The sequence below is a fragment of the Triticum dicoccoides genome, chromosome 5A (assembly GCF_002162155.2).
Source record: "Triticum dicoccoides isolate Atlit2015 ecotype Zavitan chromosome 5A, WEW_v2.0, whole genome shotgun sequence".
Taxonomy (NCBI): domain Eukaryota; kingdom Viridiplantae; phylum Streptophyta; class Magnoliopsida; order Poales; family Poaceae; genus Triticum; species Triticum dicoccoides.
Genome location: NC_041388.1, coordinates 24,192,182 through 24,211,118, shown reverse-complemented (window position 1 = coordinate 24,211,118; position 18,937 = coordinate 24,192,182).

Sequence of the window (18,937 nt, the reverse complement as noted above, 5' to 3'; positions counted from 1 at the left end):
CAAAAGATAGTCATGGTTTCCTGACTATGGACATTGGATGTCATTGATAACGGGATCACATCATTAGGAGAATGATGTGATGGACAAGACCCAATCCTAAGCTTAGCTCAAAGATCGTGTAGTTCGTTTGCTGTAGCTTTTCTGAATGTCAAGTATCATTTCCTTAGACCATGAGATTGTGCAACTCCCGGATACCGTAGGAGTGCCTTGGGTGTGCCAAACGTCACAACATAACTGGGTTACTATAAAGGTACATTACAGGTATCTCCGAAAGTGTCTGTTGGGTTGGCACGAATCGAGACTGTGATTTGTCACTCTGTATGACGGAGAGGTATCTCTGGGCCCACTCGGTAATGCATCATCATAATGAGCTCAATGTGATCAAGTGGTTGATCACGGGATCATGCATTACGGTACGAGTAAAGTGACTTGCCGGTAACGAGACTGAACAAGGTATTGGGATACCGATGATCGAGTCTCGGGCAAGTAACGTACCGATTGACAAAAGGAATTGTATACGGATTGATTGAATCCTCGACATCATGGTTCATCTGATGAGATCACCGTGGAGCATGTGGGGGCCAACATGGGTATCCAGATCCCGCAGTTGGTTATTGACCGGAGAGTCGTCTCGGTCATGTCTGCATGTCTCCCGAACCCGCAGGGTCTACACACTTAAGGTTCGGTGATGCTAGGGTTGTTAGGAAGACTTGTATGTGATTACCGAATGTTGTTCGGAGTCCCGGATGAGATCCCGGATGTCACGAGGAGTTCCGGAATGGTACGGAGGTGAAGATTTATATGTAGGAAGTTGTCATACGGTCACCGGAAAGGTTCGGGGGCATATCAGTATTGTACTGGGGCCACCGGAGGGGTTCCGGGGGTCCACCGGGAGGGGCCACCTCTCTCGGAGGGCCTAATGGGCTGTAGAGGAAAGGGGAACCAGCCCTACATGGGCTGGCCGCATCCCCCCTTGGCCCATGCGCCTAGGGTTGGGAGGGGAAACCCTAAAGGGGGCGCCCCCCTTGCTTGGGGGGCAAGCCCCCTCCCCTTGGCCGCCCCCCCCTCTAGATCTCATCTAGAGGGGGCCGGCCCCCTTCCTCCTTCCCCTATAAATAGAGGGGCAAGGGGAGGGCTGCAAACAACATCTAAGGCGCAGCCCCTCCCCTCCCCAAAACTTCTCCTCCTCCGTAAGAGCTTGGCGAAGCCCTGCCGGAGTACTGTAGCTTCACCACCACCATGCCGTCGTGCTGCTGTTGGAGCCCTCTTCCTCAACCTCTCCCTCCTCCTTGCTGGATCAAGGCGCGGGAGACATCCTCGCTCCGTACATGTGTTGAACGCGGAGGTGCCGTCCGTTCGGTGCTAGGATCTTCGGTGATTTGGATCACGACGAGTACGACTCCATCAACCCCGTTCTCTTGAACGCTTCCGCTCGTGATCTACAAGGGTATGTAGATGCACTCCTCTCTCCCTCGTTGCTAGATGACTCCATAGATAGATCTTGGTGATGCGTAGAAAATTTTAAAATTCTGCTACGTTCCCCAACAGTGGCATCATGAGCTAGGTTTATGCGTAGTTACTATGCACGAGTAGAACACAAAGCAGTTGTGGGCGTGGATATTCTCAATTTGCTTGCCATTACTAGTCTTATCTTGATTCGGTGGCATTGTGGGATGAAGCGGCCCGGACCAACCTTACACGTACGCTTACGTAAGACCGGTTCCACCGACTGACATGCGCTAGTTGCATAAGGTGGCTGGCGGGTGTCTGTCTCTCCCACTTTAGTCGGATCGGATTCGATGAACAAGGTCCTTATGAAGGGTAAATAGAAATTGGCAATTCACGTTGTGGTTTTTGCGTAGGTAAGACACGTTCTTGCTTGAAACCTATAGCAGCCACGTAAAAACTTGCAACAACAATTAGAGGACGTCTAACTTGTTTTTGCAGCAAGTATTTTGTGATGTGATATGGCCAAAGGATGTGATGAATGATATATGTGATGTATGAGATGATCATGTTCTTGTAATAGGAATCACGACTTGCATGTCGATGAGTATGACAACCGGCAGGAGCCATAGGAGTTGTCTTTATTTATTTATGACCTGCGTGTCAACATAAAAGTCATGTAATTACTTTACTTTATTGCTAAAGCGTTAGCCACAGTAGTAGAAGTAATAGATGACGAGACAACTTCAATAAGACACGATGATGGAGATCATGATGATGGAGATCATGGTGTCATGCCGGTGACAACGATGATCATGGAGCCCCGAAGATGGAGATCAAAAGGAGCAAATGATATTGGCCATATCATGTCACTATTTGATTGCATGTGATGTTTATCATGTTTTACATCTTATTTGCTTAGAACGACGGTAGCTTAAATAAGATGATCCCTCGAAATAATTTCAAGAAAGTGTTCCCCCTAACTGTGCACCGTTGCGAAGGTTCGTTGTTTCGAAGCACCACGTGATGATCGGGTGTGATAGATTCTAACGTTCGAATACAACGGGTGTAAGCCAGATTTACACACACAATACACTTAGGTTAACTTGATGAGCCTAGCATGTACAGACATGGCCTCGGAACACAGAAGACCGAAAGGTCGAGCATGAGTCATATAGAAGATACGATCAACATGAAGATGTTCACCGATGTTGACTAGTCCATCTCACGTGATGATCAGACACGGCCTAGTTAACTCGGATCATGTTATACTTAGATGACTGGAGGGATGTCTATCTGAGTGGGAGTTCATTGAATAATTTGATTAGATGAACTTAATTATCATGAACTTAGTCTAAAATCTTTACAATATGTCTTGTAGATCAAATGGCCCATGTTGTCCTCAACTTCAACGCGTTCCTAGATAAAATCAAGCTGAAAGACGATGGCAGCAACTATACGAACTGGGTCCGGAACCTGAGGATCATCCTCATAGCTGCCATGAAAGATTATGTCCTAGAAGCACCGCTAGGTGACGCACCCGTCCCACAGAACCAAGACGTTATGAACGCTTGGCAGTCACGTGCTGATGATTACTCCCTCGTTCAGTGCGGCATGCTTTACAGCTTAGAACCGGGGCTCCAAAAGCGTTTTGAGAGACACGGAGCATATGAGATGTTTGAAGAGCTGAAAATGGTTTTTCAAGCTCATGCCCGGGTCGAGAGATATGAAGTCTCCGACAAGTTCTTCAGCTGTAAGATGGATGAAAATAGTTCTGTCAGTGAGCACATACTCAAAATGTTTGGGTTGCATAACTGCTTGACTCAAATGGGAGTTAATCTCCCGGATGACGCAGTCATTGACAGAATCCTTCAGTCGCTTCCACCGAGCTACAAGAGCTTTGTGATGAACTTCAATATGCAGGGGATGGAAAAGACCATTCCCGAGGTATATTCAATGCTGAAATCAGTAGAGGTAGAAGTCAAAAAGGAACATCAAGTGTTGATGGTGAATAAAACCACTAAGTTCAAGAAAGGCAAGGGTAAGAAGAACTTCAAGAAAGACGGCAAGGGAGTTGCCGCGCCCGGTAAGCAAGCTGCCGGGAAGAAGACAAAGAATGGACCCAAGCCCGAGACTGAGTGTTTTTATTGCAAGGGAAGTGGTCACTGGAAGCGGAACTGCCCCAAATACTTAGCGGACAAGAAGGCCGGCAACACGAAAGGTGTATGTGATATACATGTAATTGATGTGTACCTTACCAGTACTCGTAGTAGCTCCTTGGTATTTGATACCGGTGTGGTTGCTCACATTTGTAACTCAAAGCAGGAGCTGCGAAATAAACGGAGACTGGCGAAGGACGAGGTGACGATGCGCGCCGGGAATGGTTCCAAGGTCGATGTGATCGCCGTCGGCACACTGCCTCTACATTTACCTACGAGATTAGTTTTAAACCTCGATAATTGTTATTTAGTGCCAGCTTTGAGCATGAACATTGTATCAGGATCTCGTTTAATTCGAGATGGCTACTCATTTAAATCCGAGAATAATGGTTGTTCTATTTATATGAGAGATATGTTTTATGGTCATTCTCCGATGGTGAATGGTTTATTCTTAATGAATCTCGAGCGTAATGCTACACATATTCATAGTGTGAATACCAAAAGATGTAAAGTTGATAATGATAGTCCCACATACTTGTGGCACTGCCGCCTTGGTCACATAGGTGTCAAACGCATGAAGAAGCTTCATGCAGATGGACTTTTAGAGTCTCTTGATTACGAATCATTTGACACATGCGAACCATGCCTCATGGGTAAAATGACCAAGACTCCGTTCTCAGGAACAATGGAGCGAGCAACCAACTTATTGGAAATCATACATACTGATGTGTGCGGTCCAATGAGTGTTGAGGCTCACGGTGGCTATCGTTATGTTCTCACCCTCACTGATGACTTGAGTAGATATGGGTATGTCTACTTAATGAAACACAAGTCTGAGACCTTTGAAAGGTTCAAGGAATTTCAGAGTGAGGTTGAGAATCAATGTGACAGGAAAATCAAGTTCTTGCGATCAGATCGTGGAGGAGAATACTTGAGTCACGAATTTGGCACACACTTAAGAAAAAGTGGAATAGTTTCACAACTCACGCCGCCTGGAACACCTCAGCGTAATGGTGTGTCCGAACGTCGTAATCGCACTCTATTAGATATGGTGCGATCTATGATGTCTCTTACCGATTTACCACTATCATTTTGGGGCTATGCTTTAGAGACTGCCGCATTCACTTTAAATAGGGCTCCATCGAAATCCGTTGAGATGACACCATATGAATTATGGTTTGGGAAGAAACCTAAGCTATCGTTTCTAAAAGTTTGGGGATGCAGTGCTTATGTCAAGAAACTTTAACCAGAAAAGCTCGAACCCAAGTTGGAAAAATGCGTCTTCATAGGATACCCTAAAGAAACTGTTGGGTATACCTTCTACCTCAGATCCGAAGGCAAGATCTTTGTTGCCAAGAATGGGTCCTTTCTAGAGAAAGAGTTTCTCTCGAAAGAAATAAGTGGGAGGAAAGTAGAACTTGATGAAGTATTGCCTCTTGAACTGGTAAGTGGCGCAGCTCAAGAAAATGTTCCTGAGGTGCCTGCACCGACTAGAGAGGAAGTTGATGATGATGATCATGAAACTTCAGATCAAGTTGCTACTGAACTTCATAGGTCCACAAGGACACGTTCCGCACCAGAGTGGTACGGCAACCTTGTCTTGGAAATCATGTTGTTAGACAACGGTGAACCTTCGAACTATGAAGAAGCGATGGCGGGCCCGGATTCCGACAAATGACTGGAAGCCATGAAATCCAAGATAGGATCCATGTATGAAAACAAAGTATGGACTTTGACTGACTTGCCCGTTGATCGGCGAGCCATAGAAAATAAATGGATCTTTAAGAAGAAGACAGACGCGGATGGTAATGTGACCATCTATAAAGCTCGGCTTGTCGCTAAGGGTTATCGACAAGTTCAAGGGGTTGACTACGATGAGACTTTCTCACTCGTAGCGAAGCTGAAGTCCGTCCGAATCATGTTAGCAATTGCCGCATTCTATGATTATGAGATATGGCAAATGGACGTCAAAACAACATTCCTTAATGGTATCCTTAAGGAAGAATTGTATATGATGCAGCCGGAAGGTTTTGTCGATCCTAAGAATGCTGACAAGGTGTGCAAGCTCCAACGCTCGATTTATGGGCTGGTGCAAGCATCTCGGAGTTGGAACATTCGTTTTGATGAGATGATCAAAGCATTTGGGTTTATGCAGACTTATGGAGAAACCTGCATTTACAAGAAAGTGAGTGGGAGCTCTGTAGCATTTCTCATATTGTATGTGGATGACATACTATTGATGGGAAATGATATAGAATTCTTGGAAAGCATAAAGGCCTACTTGAACAAGTGTTTTTCAATGAAGGACCTTGAAGAAGCTGCTTATATATTAGGCATCAAGATCTATAGAGATAGATCGAGATGCCTCATTGGTCTTTCACAGAGTACGTACCTTGACAAGATATTGAAGAAGTTCAAAATGGATCTGTCGTGGAATTGTCACGGCAGATGTCCTTAGTGTCAGGACTTAGTCGCGAGGCCAACGCATCTATGTGGTAGCTTGAGAGGGGTTGAGCGGGATGAGAGATGCGATATTTTACCCAGGTTCGGGCCCTCACGGTGGAGGCAAAAGCCTACATTCTGCTTCATTGATATTGATGATGATGATCACGATTACAAGAGTGCTCTATCTCGAGAGCTATTGTCTAAACCTAACTTGTCCAACTTGTGGAACTTGTCAATCTTGTCCCTTTTGGGGAGCCCTGCCCCTCCTTATATATGTTGGAGGGGCGGGTTACATGTAGAGTCCTATTAGGATTAGGACTAGTCTATCTCCAATACAAACCGGATACAAGTCCAGGTCTTAACTCCTTGTAAGATAAATGTTTCTCTTGCCTTTCCTCTTAAATCGGCCCACCATTAACATAAATCAGCATGCTGGGCCTTGGGCCTTGTCATCCATCTGGAACACGCGCCGGGTCACCAATGAGTCTTTAGGCTCGTGAATCATCATACCAGTGAACCGCCAGACACGTAAGTCACCAATCCTCTGGCGGTTTACCAATGAAACGCCTAGTCCGGCCGGGTTATACTTCCGGTCAGTTTACGCCGCGGGGTATATCCCTGACATTAGCCCCCAAGTTTAGCTTGGATTTATCCATGGTAAACTTATACTGCAAAATAAACACAAGAAGAAAATTGACAGGTTGTGCTCCGGGTTAAGAATTCTTGTAAACCGGCATCTGATGATCCTTAAGTCCTTGTCATTTCCTCCTCCTAGAAAATCCGGGTTAACAAGCCAGCTTCATACTCAATTTGTTGACATTGGTTTCTCACAGAGAAATATTGTGAAGAATAATCCACTTGAGTCGGCTTCCAAAGCGCCGGTTTAAGAAATATGGGTCTTGAAATACTTATCTGATATTCAGCTAGTTTGAAGATGTAAAACTTGCCTGTTTAATATTACCAAACTGGCCGGTTTATAAATATTGATGGCACCGGGTCATAATTGTTGTCAACACCGGGTCATGTAATTGATCTTCTTGATTTGCTCAAAACTGATAAAATAAAGATGTTCCTCCTTTATATGCATAATACATGTAGCCCCCAAGTCTTAAGAGGAGAACATAGTGATAACTTAAGACTTGCTCCAATAAGTGTTTCAACCTTGAAGAAATCCGGTTTGTTCATCTCAATCATATAAACTGAATACTCCATATATGTAGCCCCCAAGTGTCATGATGCATGCTTGCAGCGACATGAGACTTGCATGTAATCTCGATTTGAATAATGTAGCCCCAAAGTGCCGGGTTGTAAGCCTGCAGCGACTCAGGACTATTCCTTCCATTGTAGAATAAATCATATCCTTTGATAAAATAATAGACATTGCGCTAAAGCGACTTTGAAAACTCAATAATACCGGTTATTAATAACCATAAAAATCCAGCCATGTTGGCTATTCAAGATAATATAATCTGGTGAAAACCTTATTCATTCAATATCATAATGAAAATTCAGCCAAGTTTGGCTATTTGAATAATATAACCCAATGATTTATAAGCGCATGATTCCAATGGCGCAATCCAAATATATATATACTGGCGACTTATAGTCCAAAGCCAGGCCGGTTTAACAAACCTGTTTCTGCATACAACAAGTTTAAAGTGTCCCGGCGGTTTACCGCCGGACGGGTCATAATGCCCAACATATAACCCGGGTTTATAACCAAGGCTGCACTTAAGAATAATCAAAAATGAAATATATCATACATGTGACATTGAATCACATTGTTGGTTTTACCAACTTTTTGTAGTAAAGGTGATAACCCCAATCTTGAGTACTGATAACTCCTTCCATATTGTGTCGGTTTAGGATAAAACCATACCGGGTTGTGATAAACACCGGATTATCCATATTCGATGCTGGCGACTTGTAGTCGAAATCAGGTGAGGTTAATAATCTCCGGATTGTAACTTGTATTGACAACTTATAGTTGACAACCTAACCGGGTTGAGAAAACTCCGGTTTATAATTGAGTTTGTACTAACAAATGATAGTTGAAAGCTTGTGCCGGGTTAAGAGACACTGGACTGATGACTTATAGTCTGGCCGGGTCAAAAGACGTCAGTTTACCTTAAAACCATATCAAAGGAGAAGAAACTTTGTCAAAAAGCAAATGAAAAAAACTTGTAGTCGAGGCTTTTCAAGGGCTGCCAGGCCCAAACTCGAGGCTTTTCATGGGCTGCCAGGCCGCTGAGTTAAACCATTTGACAAAGCCTTTTAAGATGGCCCTCCAACTAACCAATCATCGTTTTAACTTTGACAAGTTCAGGGTCTCAATGAGAGTAACTGTCAAATGTTCGACGGGTCGTGCCAGGATTACCTGGATAGGAGTGGCTTACTTGATGAAGGCAGGTTAACCCGGGGTTTTAGGTGAATACACCATGCTTCCAAGCCATGGGTCGATACCCGGTTACAAGGGTCCTTTCAAACTCTTTGGTATTTGACACAAAGAGCCCCCAAGTAACTTTGTGAGCTGTGCTCAATGGGTGCCTATGTTTGAGCTGTGCATCGCAACAAGACTCTCTTTGGCCCCTTGGGTGTGAAGCTCCCAAGCTGTATTGTGGCATGATAACCGGTTTAATGGATAATTGGAACTACGCTTTATAAGCAGAAGCCCCCATGTGATATACTTCTGAGCTGTGCTCGTCGGGTGCCTATGTTTTAGTTGTGCTGTGCAACAAACTCTCTTTGGCCCCTTATGATAATATTGGCTTGATAGCCGCATCAAGAGGATAGTAATGCTATGTTCTCTTTGGTGAACGCACCTATGTTTGAACAGGAAGCCCCCAAGTGATCATAGAAAGATGAGCCCATAAGGCAGGATACCCATGTTTGAACCATGCATCATGGCAGCAAGTTCTCTTTGGCAACCTTTAATTTTCTGAGAACTAGAATCTTGCGAGAGATTAATTCTTTTTGAACCGGAACTTTAAACCGGATTTGAAAGCTTCAAAACTTTGTGAGAGACAGATTATCCTTGAGCCGGATGTTTGAACCGGATTTGAGAGTTTAAAAGCTTTGTAAGAGATAAATTTACCTTGAGCCGGATGTTGGAACCGGATTTGAGAGCTTCAAAGCTTTGCGGGAGAAAGATGTCTCTTAAACCGGATTTTAAACCGGAATCTTTATTTTGAGCCGACAATTTCCTGGCGGCCTTTAAATTTTCATCAATATGGCGGTGTCCTCCGGAACCGGGTTATCATTCCCTCCAATGACCCAGAGTTCTCAAGTCATGTCATTGTAGCCCCCGAGTCTTAAGACTACTCGAGGAGTTGGCTTGAGGCTCTCCATATTTGACCGTGATATAAACCGGCATGAGTTATTCAATAGCATAGTGATATAATAATCCCTTTTTACAGTAGACAATTTGTCCTGCATTGGAAAACTTGCAAGCCAAAGTAATTGCTCTTTTAAAGAAAGCAATATATAATATAAAAATATAATGGATGGATTTCACCTGATATGTTAGGCCGGAAATTATGCGCCGCAGAGTTGATGATCACCATCGTGAAGCTAAAATCAATCACGGCTGAGTCGGCCGCGGGAGCATACAGATGAGTCGGCCGCAGTGTTGTAAGCCGGTGCGGACGAGCAAGTAGTCCTCCTCGTTGTAAGCCGGCGCAGACGCGTGAACCGGCCGCGACAACGGACGGGCGCGTCGTCCGTGGCGTTGTAAGGCGGCGCGGACGGCAAGTCGGCCGACGTGTTGATGCAAAATGGACCACAACACACGTGTCTGTGAAGCTATGCGGCACAGCCGAACGTGCATCCGCGGTATAATGGCATAAACAATTGTCCTAATGTTTGTGAATGACAATGATCTGTATGCCGCGTCAGAGGCGGCTCAATATAATCTCGGTGGTTCAAGCAGACCGGTGACTCCCGGCGGCTCAACGCGGCCTCAGCGGCTCAATAAACGCTAGTCCAAAAGTGATGCTGGCATGCGCGTTATGCGGCACTTTTGTAATGAATAATGGTCCTGCGAAAAAATATCACAGACCAACGTAATTGTTTTTTGATAAAAACAATATGTGCTAATAAAATATATAGGAAGGATAGCACCTGGTTTTTTTGTTGGACGGATGAGTTGGCCGCAGCGTTGTAAAACGGTGCGGACGGGAGGATCTGTTGGCCTTACTAAAAGCCTGTTCGGCAGCTCCCCAACTCCCATAAATCCTGAAATCCAGCTTCTATTTTGGATCGCCAGCTTCCGACGTGAGCGCTAGCGCTGAGAAATTCGTTCGGTGTCTCAGCTCCAGGTTTCGGTCGCCACACATGGGCTGCCAGCCATATTCACTGGAATTCGGCCTTGTTGGGTATTGAGAAGAGGCTGAAGTGAGCCCAAGAAGGACGCTGGGGGGAAAGTCACGTGAGGCCTGGCTCCTAGGGGCTGGAAAGTTGGCTAAAAGGCCTAATTTGTACCGAGTGGAGGGCATTTTTCAGCCCAGATCGCTGGGAGACAGCGTTTTCTCCCTTTTCTGTATGTTCCTTCACTAACAGAGAGCAATTTTGGTCCAGTTTGCTATGCTTTCAAGCCTGCAAATTATGACTAATGCATCTTGAAATGTTTATTTTGACTGAAAATATAATGTTGGCAACTCATATTTTAAGGATCAACACAGTGCACGCATATTTCATTCAACAAAAGCATAATATTTGCATAAGTTCGGCAAATCAAAAGTGGTACATATTCCTAAAGTAATCTTCACCAAAGTGGTACATATTCCTAAAGTAATCTTCACCAACCTAGAGCAATGTCAGTAGCAAGTTGGTTCCTAAACAGATCCATGTCAACACCATTTTCCTCCGAAGTTGACGTATCCGATGCATTTGTAGGAACAACAAACTTCTTATACCGTTCTGGAATTGTTGGCACATAATCCGGATCCCTATCACATCGAACAAAGTGGAGATCTGACTTGTCATGGAAGCGAACATAATTGTGCAGTGCCATGGTAGCAGCCACTATCATCTTCTGGGTTTCAATTGAGTAGCTTGGCATCTTCAAAAGAATTTGCCATTTCATCTTCCAAACTCCAAAGGCCCTCTCTATGCAATTGCGTTTGGATGAGTGGATCCTGTTGAACTTCTCCTTAGGAGTATTCGGTGGTGCACCTCCGACGCTGAACTTCCTCTTGAGCCAACCCAAACGAATTTCAGCACTCATGCTTAGAAACATCTCCCTTTGCTCTCTTTTGATGAAAAGCTCAGAGGCAATGAAGTGCTCATCACTACCTTCTATTGCACCACAAGTAATTACTTCTTTCATAACAGATGCAACAGAGGTGGTGTCATCATGCTTAAAGAACGACTGAAATGATGAGTGTGATTCCTTACAAATGTCCCCAATCACTGTAATCTGCTCCTGCATGACTTGTGCAGTCTTGGGTTTCTTGTTTGTGTCACAAATGATCTTTCCAAGCCTTTTATTAACCTTTGGTGTAACAGGAGATGGTGTCTCTTGGGTATCCTCCAACAGATCAACATCTTCTATTTGCTCAAGATTTATGGCACTTGATATTAGTGCGGTGGAAGTAGGAGGGATGCCAGAAGTCGGATTCCAGTGATCGGAACCGTCACTTGTGATGTCTTCAAACATGATGCGCAAGTTCTCTTCATTGCGAAGTCCATGCTTCCTGAACTTGTAACAACCTGGAATGTCCTGTAAATATAGAACGATGATAGCATTTGTTAACAACAATTAAAGAGAAGAAAGATATGGTATGCACAACATGAGGATGAAAACTCACTATCTTTGCCTTCTTCCACCACTCCGCATCTTGTTTCACAGTGTTACGCTCTATGTCCCATCCCGCTCCTGTCTCCTTCAACTTAAGTTTCTTGAATATGCTGTATTCACCTCTCAGTTTGTCCCATTTGTTCTTCAATTGGTCATTGATGTACTCCAGCCCTGTTATTAGTTTGAATTCCCTCCCCACCTCATCATATGCATTCGAGGTCAAGTGAGTATTTGGCCTATTTCCAGCTCTCACTTGCTTGACAAACAACTCGGTGACAATCCTTGTATTCTCAATGTTCCATTCAGCAACCATGTTGGACAATTCTATATAGAAGTTCATGTCACTGTGTGTGCTAAAAAAGATTGTATGCACTCATTTATAAATCTGTACAACGACTACTTCCTCTAAAAAGATTGTATGCTCTCATATATAAATCTGAACCTCATCCATGTCATCTGAATTTATGAACATGAAAAAAATAGTGTGGGAGACTACCTAAACTATGTCATCTGAACATATTTAAAATGGTAGAGGGACTACCTCAATTATGTCATATAGAAATCGGTACAGGGTACATCCAAAAATATGAACCAAAGGGACTCATCTGGCCATCCTAAAATCTGAACCAAATGGCCTCATCTGCACATCCTAAACTCTGAACCAAATGGTCTGACTGCATGTGACATGAACTCAATGGAGATGGGGAGGGGTTGTGCATACGCACAAGCTCACCTTGAGCTTCTGGAGCGGCGCCGGCGGGGCAGAGGAGCAAGGCCGACAACCTTAGGCGATGCCGGCTGCTGACAGGTCGGGGTGGCGAGGCAGAGGAAGGACTCGCGGTGTTGGGGAAGAGGCGGCTCGACGAGGAGACCGTCGTCGGGGTGGCCGGACGAGTTGGCCCGAGGCGGCCGGGTCGCCGGACGAGTTGGCCGGCGGCGGCGGGATGGCCTCGTCTGTCGCTGGTGGCTAGGGTTGACGAGCGGGTGAGGACGGAGGAGATTGGGGATCGGGCTAATAGGCTTTCTATCGAAGAGGTAAGCAACTTCGCGGTGGCAGCTTTGTGTAAATACCCCGAACTCCAGTTTTCTCAATTCCTGGGATCGGCAAAGCTGCGGCTCCGCATTTTTGTGCATGGACGACGGGCAGATCCTAGAAGCTAGCTTCCTGGAGCCACACCGTTCGGGCCAGCTCCGCTCCCAGATTCGCTGAATCTGGGAGCTAGCGAGCTGCCGAACAGGCCCTAAGATCACGTTGCTAGGATAGTAGTTTTTCTGTTTTCCTTTGAATAATGTATGCATGCGGGTGATGTGACACGCCCATGCACGTAGCTAGCTGTGGATCAGGTGCCGTTCGACGCACTAACCACTTCTTCCTTCTTTTCCTCCTGGTGGATGCATGCGCTGTGGAACGTGGCCGTGGGATGGCGCGGGCGTCACGGATCATAGCGCATCCACTGGGAGGTTGTTAGCAATTCGGTTGTAACAGATAAAAGGGAATACGAAAGAACAGAAAACGCTGCTGAGTTCCGGCGGCACAAAAACTTCTCTCTCTCGAGTGTTCATCCTTGCCAGCAAAACCCTCCTCTCTTTTTCTCACGTCCGATCGACAACAACAATTGGTACCAGAGCACCAGGGTGTTCGATCCTCGAAGCGGCGGCGGTGTTTAATCCACCGTGGTCATGTCTGGCGACGAGTCGGACGAGAAGAGCAAGGGCGGCGGCGGCACTAGATCGCCGACGCAGTCGCCTTCGTCCAAGGCGCCGGTCGCGCGCCTCACTGGCAGCGGAAGCGAGGAGTTTCGCGTCGTGGAGCGTGTCGTGCGCGAGGAGTCGGGCGCGTCGATGATGCTCACCCGCACAAATTACCAGGAGTGGGCACTTGTGATGCAGGTAAAGCTGCAAGTCGCCCGCGTCTGGAACGCGGTGATCGAGGACGACGCAGACGAGAACGACGACCGGCGAGCCTTGCAGATTCTTCTCACCGGCGTCCCGCCGGAGATGCTGCGTGTGCTGGCCGCGAAGGACACAGCGAAGATGGCATGGGAGACCATCAAGACGATGAGGATGGGCAGCGCGCGCGCCCGCGAGGCCAAGGCGCAGGTGCGCCGGCGAGAGTTCGAGGATCTCCGGTTCAAAGACGGAGAGTCCATCGAGGATTTTGGGCTGCGGCTCTCTGCTCTCGTCGCCGATCTCGAGCTGTTCGGCGACCCGGTCACCGAGCACAAAGCCATCCAGAAATTTCTTCGGGTGGTGCCGTGCCGTTACCGCCCGATGGCAATGGCGATCGAGTCTCTCCTTGATCTGAAGGCCATGACCATCGAGGAGCTCGTCGGCCGCTTCTCTGCGTGCGAGGATCATTATGATCTTGACGATGGTGCGCAGAACACCGGACGCCTCCTGCTCACTCACGAGGAGTGGCTGGCCCGCGAGAAGATGGGCAGAGGCGGAGGATCGTCGTCAGGAGGCGGCGGTGGCAACGCAAGGAAGAGCAAATCACCCGCCAAGGGCAAGCCTCATGGCGGCGGCAAGGGTGCGCCGGGAACGCGGGCGCGGGTGGCTCCGGCAGCAAGAAGAAGAAGGTGAAGTGCCATCACTGCGGCATTCCCGGGCACTGGAAGAAGGAGTGCAGAACATGGCTCCGCGAGCAGGAGCAGAAGGGCAAGCAGGAGCATGCAAACCTCGCAGAAGCCCAGGCCGAGCATGATCGGGGCCTTTACATGGCCGTGGTCACCACCGTCGACGCGTCGCAGCACGTGGCACCCCAGGTGGTGTACCTCAATGAGGAGAAAGTCCTGCCCATGCCCTCCCCGGACGGCGTGTGGTTCTTCGACACGGGAGCCAGTAGCCATATGACTGGCGACAGGCGAGTCTTCGCGTCCATTGACGAAACCGTGCACGGGACAGTGAAGTTCGGGGATGGCTCGCTCGTTGCCATTCGTGGGCGCGGCACGGTGGTGTTTCGCTGTCAAGGCGGTGACCAGCGCGCGCTCGCGGGCGTCTTCTTCATACCAAGCCTCCGGACGAACATAGTCTCGGTGGGACAGCTGGACGAGGCCGGCTGCGTCATCAGCATTGAAGACGGGCTCATGGTCATCAAAGACCCAGCCCGACGCACCTTGGCAAGCGTCAGGCGATCTGGCAACCGGCTGTACACTGGTGTCCTAGCGATGGACGCGTCGGCATGTCTGCTGGCGCAAGGGGATGATCAGACCTGGCGCTGGCATGCACGGATGGGCCATCCCCACTTTCGCACGCTCCGAGCTATGTCCATGAAGCAGATGGTGCGCGGCATGCCTGTGATCGACCGCGTCGAGCAATATTGCGATGGGTGCGCTCTGGGCAAGCAGCATTGCGTGCCGTTCCTGCAGTCATCGGCGTACCGCGCAGAGCGCGGTCTGGAGCTTGTACACACGGACCTTTGCGGCCCGATCGAGCCAACCACGCCGGGAGGTAACAAGTACTTCCTGCTAATAGTGGATGACTACAGTCATTACATGTGGTTAGAACTGTTGAGGACGAAGGACGAGGCCTTCCAGCGCTTCAAGAAGGTCCAAGCCCACGCCGAGGCGAGTGGCAACTGCAAACTGCGTGCGTTGCGGTCGGACCGCGGCGGAGAATTCAACTCCGGCGAGTTCAAGGCGTACTGTGAGGAGCTGGGCGTCAAGCATTACACGATCGCTCCATACTCGCCGCAGTAAAACGGGGTGGTCGAGCGGCGCAACCAGTCCTTGGTGGAGACGGCGAGATGCATGATGAAGAGCATGGAGATGCCGGCGTTCTTCTGGGGCGAGGCGGTGAGGACCGCGGTGTATGTGCTGAACCGTGCTCCCACACGCAACCTGAAGGGTGTCACGCCCTATGAGGCGTGGCACGGCCGTAAGCCCGCTGTGCGTCATCCGCGCATGTTTGGGTGCACAGTTCATGTCAAGAATGTCGGCCCTAGCATCACCAAGCTCAGCGACCGCTCAACACCGATGGTCTATGTCGGTTATGAAGAGGGCTCCAAGGCCTATCGCGTCTACAACCCGGTGACAAAGAAGGTGCAGGTGACAAGAGATGTGGTGTTTGAAGAAAGCAGACCGTGGGCATGGCGTGTCCCCGGCGCAGGGAAGGCGTACTCTGCGCCGAGCACTTTCACCGTGGTTTATACCACGGAGCCTGGCGTCCATGAGATCGACCGCGGGGCGCCTGTCAACATCAACACGCCGAGCACGCCTGCGTCCCCTTCCACACCAGCATCAGCAGGCGCGCTCTCCGGGGCGGCCACGTCGGGGGGAGCGCACACCAGTCGCCACAGTTCGGATCAACTACATCCGGGGAAAGCGCGCTCGGGACTCCTCAGTCCGAGTCGGCGTCACCCCTGGAAGGCAGAGAGATCCGCTGGGCGACACCACCGAGTCACGACGAGAATCGTCGGGATGTGGACACCGGGAACATTCGTTACCGTCGCATCTCCTGCATCCTAGATGAAACCGAAGGGCAGGCTGTGCGAGAGGCGATGGAGCACTGCCTGCTAAGTGCTGAGGAGCCAGCGAACGTCGAGGACGTGCTGGCGGACGCCGATTGGAAGGGAGCCATGGACGCGGAGATGGAGTCTATCGCTGAGAACTCGACCTAGCAGCTCGCCTCTCTCCCTCGAGGCCATAAGGCAATTGGCCTGAAGTGGGTCTTCAAGCTCAAGCGCGGCCCTGACGGGAACATCATCAAGCACAAGGCAAGATTGGTGGCGAAGGGATATGCCCAGCGAGAGGGTGTAGACTTTGAAGAAGTATTCACGCCCGTGGCACGCATGGAGGCCGTGCGACTCTTCCTCGCGTTGGCTGCGCACTCTGGCTGGGAGGTTCATCACATGGACGTAAAGTCCGCGTTCCTCAATGGTGATCTTGTCGAAGATGTCTACGTTGCGCAGCCACCTGGATACGTTGCTGATGGAGGCGAGCAGCAGGTCTTGAAGCTTCACAAGGCACTCTACGGTCTTCGTCAAGCTCCATGGGCCTGGTATGCTAAGCTAGATGAAACATTGGTTTCGCTTGGTTTCGTCAGGAGTCAGCTAGAACATGAAGTGTATCGGCGAGGCGATGCCCAGGCCTACCTCCTGGTGGGGGTATATGTCGACGATCTAATCATCACATGCACCCACAAGGCTCACATCACAACATTCAAGGATCAGATGCAGCAACTCTTCAAGATGAGTGACCTCGGACTGCTAAGCTACTACTTAGGCATCGAGGTGAGTCATTCTAAGGACGCAATCACATTGTGTTAGCGTGGGTATGCAGAAAAGATCCTTGAAGTGGCAGGAATGAGTGGGTGCAACAGGAGCCATACGCCCATGGAGTGCAGGCTAAAGCTGAGAAAGGAAGATGAAGGGAAGGCGTGTGACGCCTCCCTCTATCGCAGCGTGATCGGGAGTCTGAGGTACCTAGTTCACACCCGACCAGACATCACTCATGCCGTTGGGATCGTGAGCAGGTTCATGGAGAAGCCGACCACAACTCACTGGGCTGCTGTCAAGCAAATTTTAAGGTATGTGCAAGGGACCCTGAGTTATGGCTGCAGATATGAGCGTGGTGGAAATGGTGCATTGCTCGGTTTCAGTGACAGCGACCATGCTGGGGATATTGGTGACCGCAAGAGCACATCCGGACAGATCTTCTTCCTCGGAGACAACCCCATTTCCTGGACTTCACAGAAGCAAAAGATAGTGGCTATCAGCTCATGTGAGGCAGAATATGTAGCTGCTGCAGCTGCAACTTGTCAAGGACTGTGGCTGAGCAGGCTGTTCAAGCTCATGGTGGATAATAAGTCTGCAATTGCTTTGGCGAAAACCCCTGTTCATCACGATCGCAGTAAGCACATTGATGTGAAGTTTCATTTCATTCGCGACTGCATTGAAACTGGACAGGTGAAGATCGACTTTGTTGGGACTCATGACCAAGTGGCGGACGCTCTGACCAAGGCACTAGGACGGGTGCGCTTCATCGAGCTGCGTCAGAAGCTTGGAGTCAGAGAAATCAGCAGTGAACGCTGAGCTTAAGGGGGAGATTTGTTGGCCTTACTAAGCTCACGTTGCTAGGATAGTAGTTTTTCTGTTTTCCTTTGAATAATGTATGCATGCGGGTGATGTGACACGCCCATGCACGTAGCTAGCTGTGGATCAGGTGCCTTTCGACGCACTGACCACTTCTTCCTTCTTTTCCTCCTGGTGGATGCATGCGCTGTGGAACGTGGCCGTCACGGATCATAGCGCGTCCACTGGGAGGTTGTTAGCAATTCGGTTGTAACAGATAAAAGGGAATACGAAAGAATAGAAAACGCTGCTGAGTTCTGGCGGCACAAAAACTTCTCTCTCTCGAGTGTTCATCCTCGCCAGCAAAACCCTCCTCTCTCTTTCTCACGTCCGATCGACAACAACAGGATCAATCACAAGCACAGTAAGTCGTGCGGACGACGAGTCAATTGCGGTCACAGGCCCGGCTAATTGATGTAAACCGGACTGCGGTGGTCGGCGGCCTGCGCGCGCATGCCTGTCGAGCAGCGTGGCATGGACGAATCCTAGTGCATGCACTCCGTATCCGCAATATAATAGCATAAAAAATTATCCTGTGTAAAAATATTACAGGGCAAAGTAATTGTTCTTTGACAAAAAACAATAAGTGTTAATAAAATAAATTTAGATAGATTTCACCTGATTTGTCCGGATGATAGATGATCCGTTCAACGCCACAGAAACGGCTCAGGGCCGGTGACTCAATATAACCTCAACGGTTTAACATAGCAGAGGCGGCTCAACGCAGCCCTGACGGCTCAACATATCAGATGCGGCTCAACACTGATAAACATCTGATGTTTGTGTCAAACAAACGCGGACACTGATGCTTGGTGCATGTCCTGATGATGTGCGTTCCCTTCAGTCTTAGTCTGGAACAGCACTAATAGTGCTCAAGTTGTTTCATGGATGTTGACTTTTTCTTCTGGCCGGCTTGTCCATACTAGAAAACTTGCATTGATGCTTCTTGTGTGATACTAGTTCAGAAAACGGCTGAGCTACGGCGGGCATGAAGGAGGCGGCGCAGGTGAAGCCGTAGGA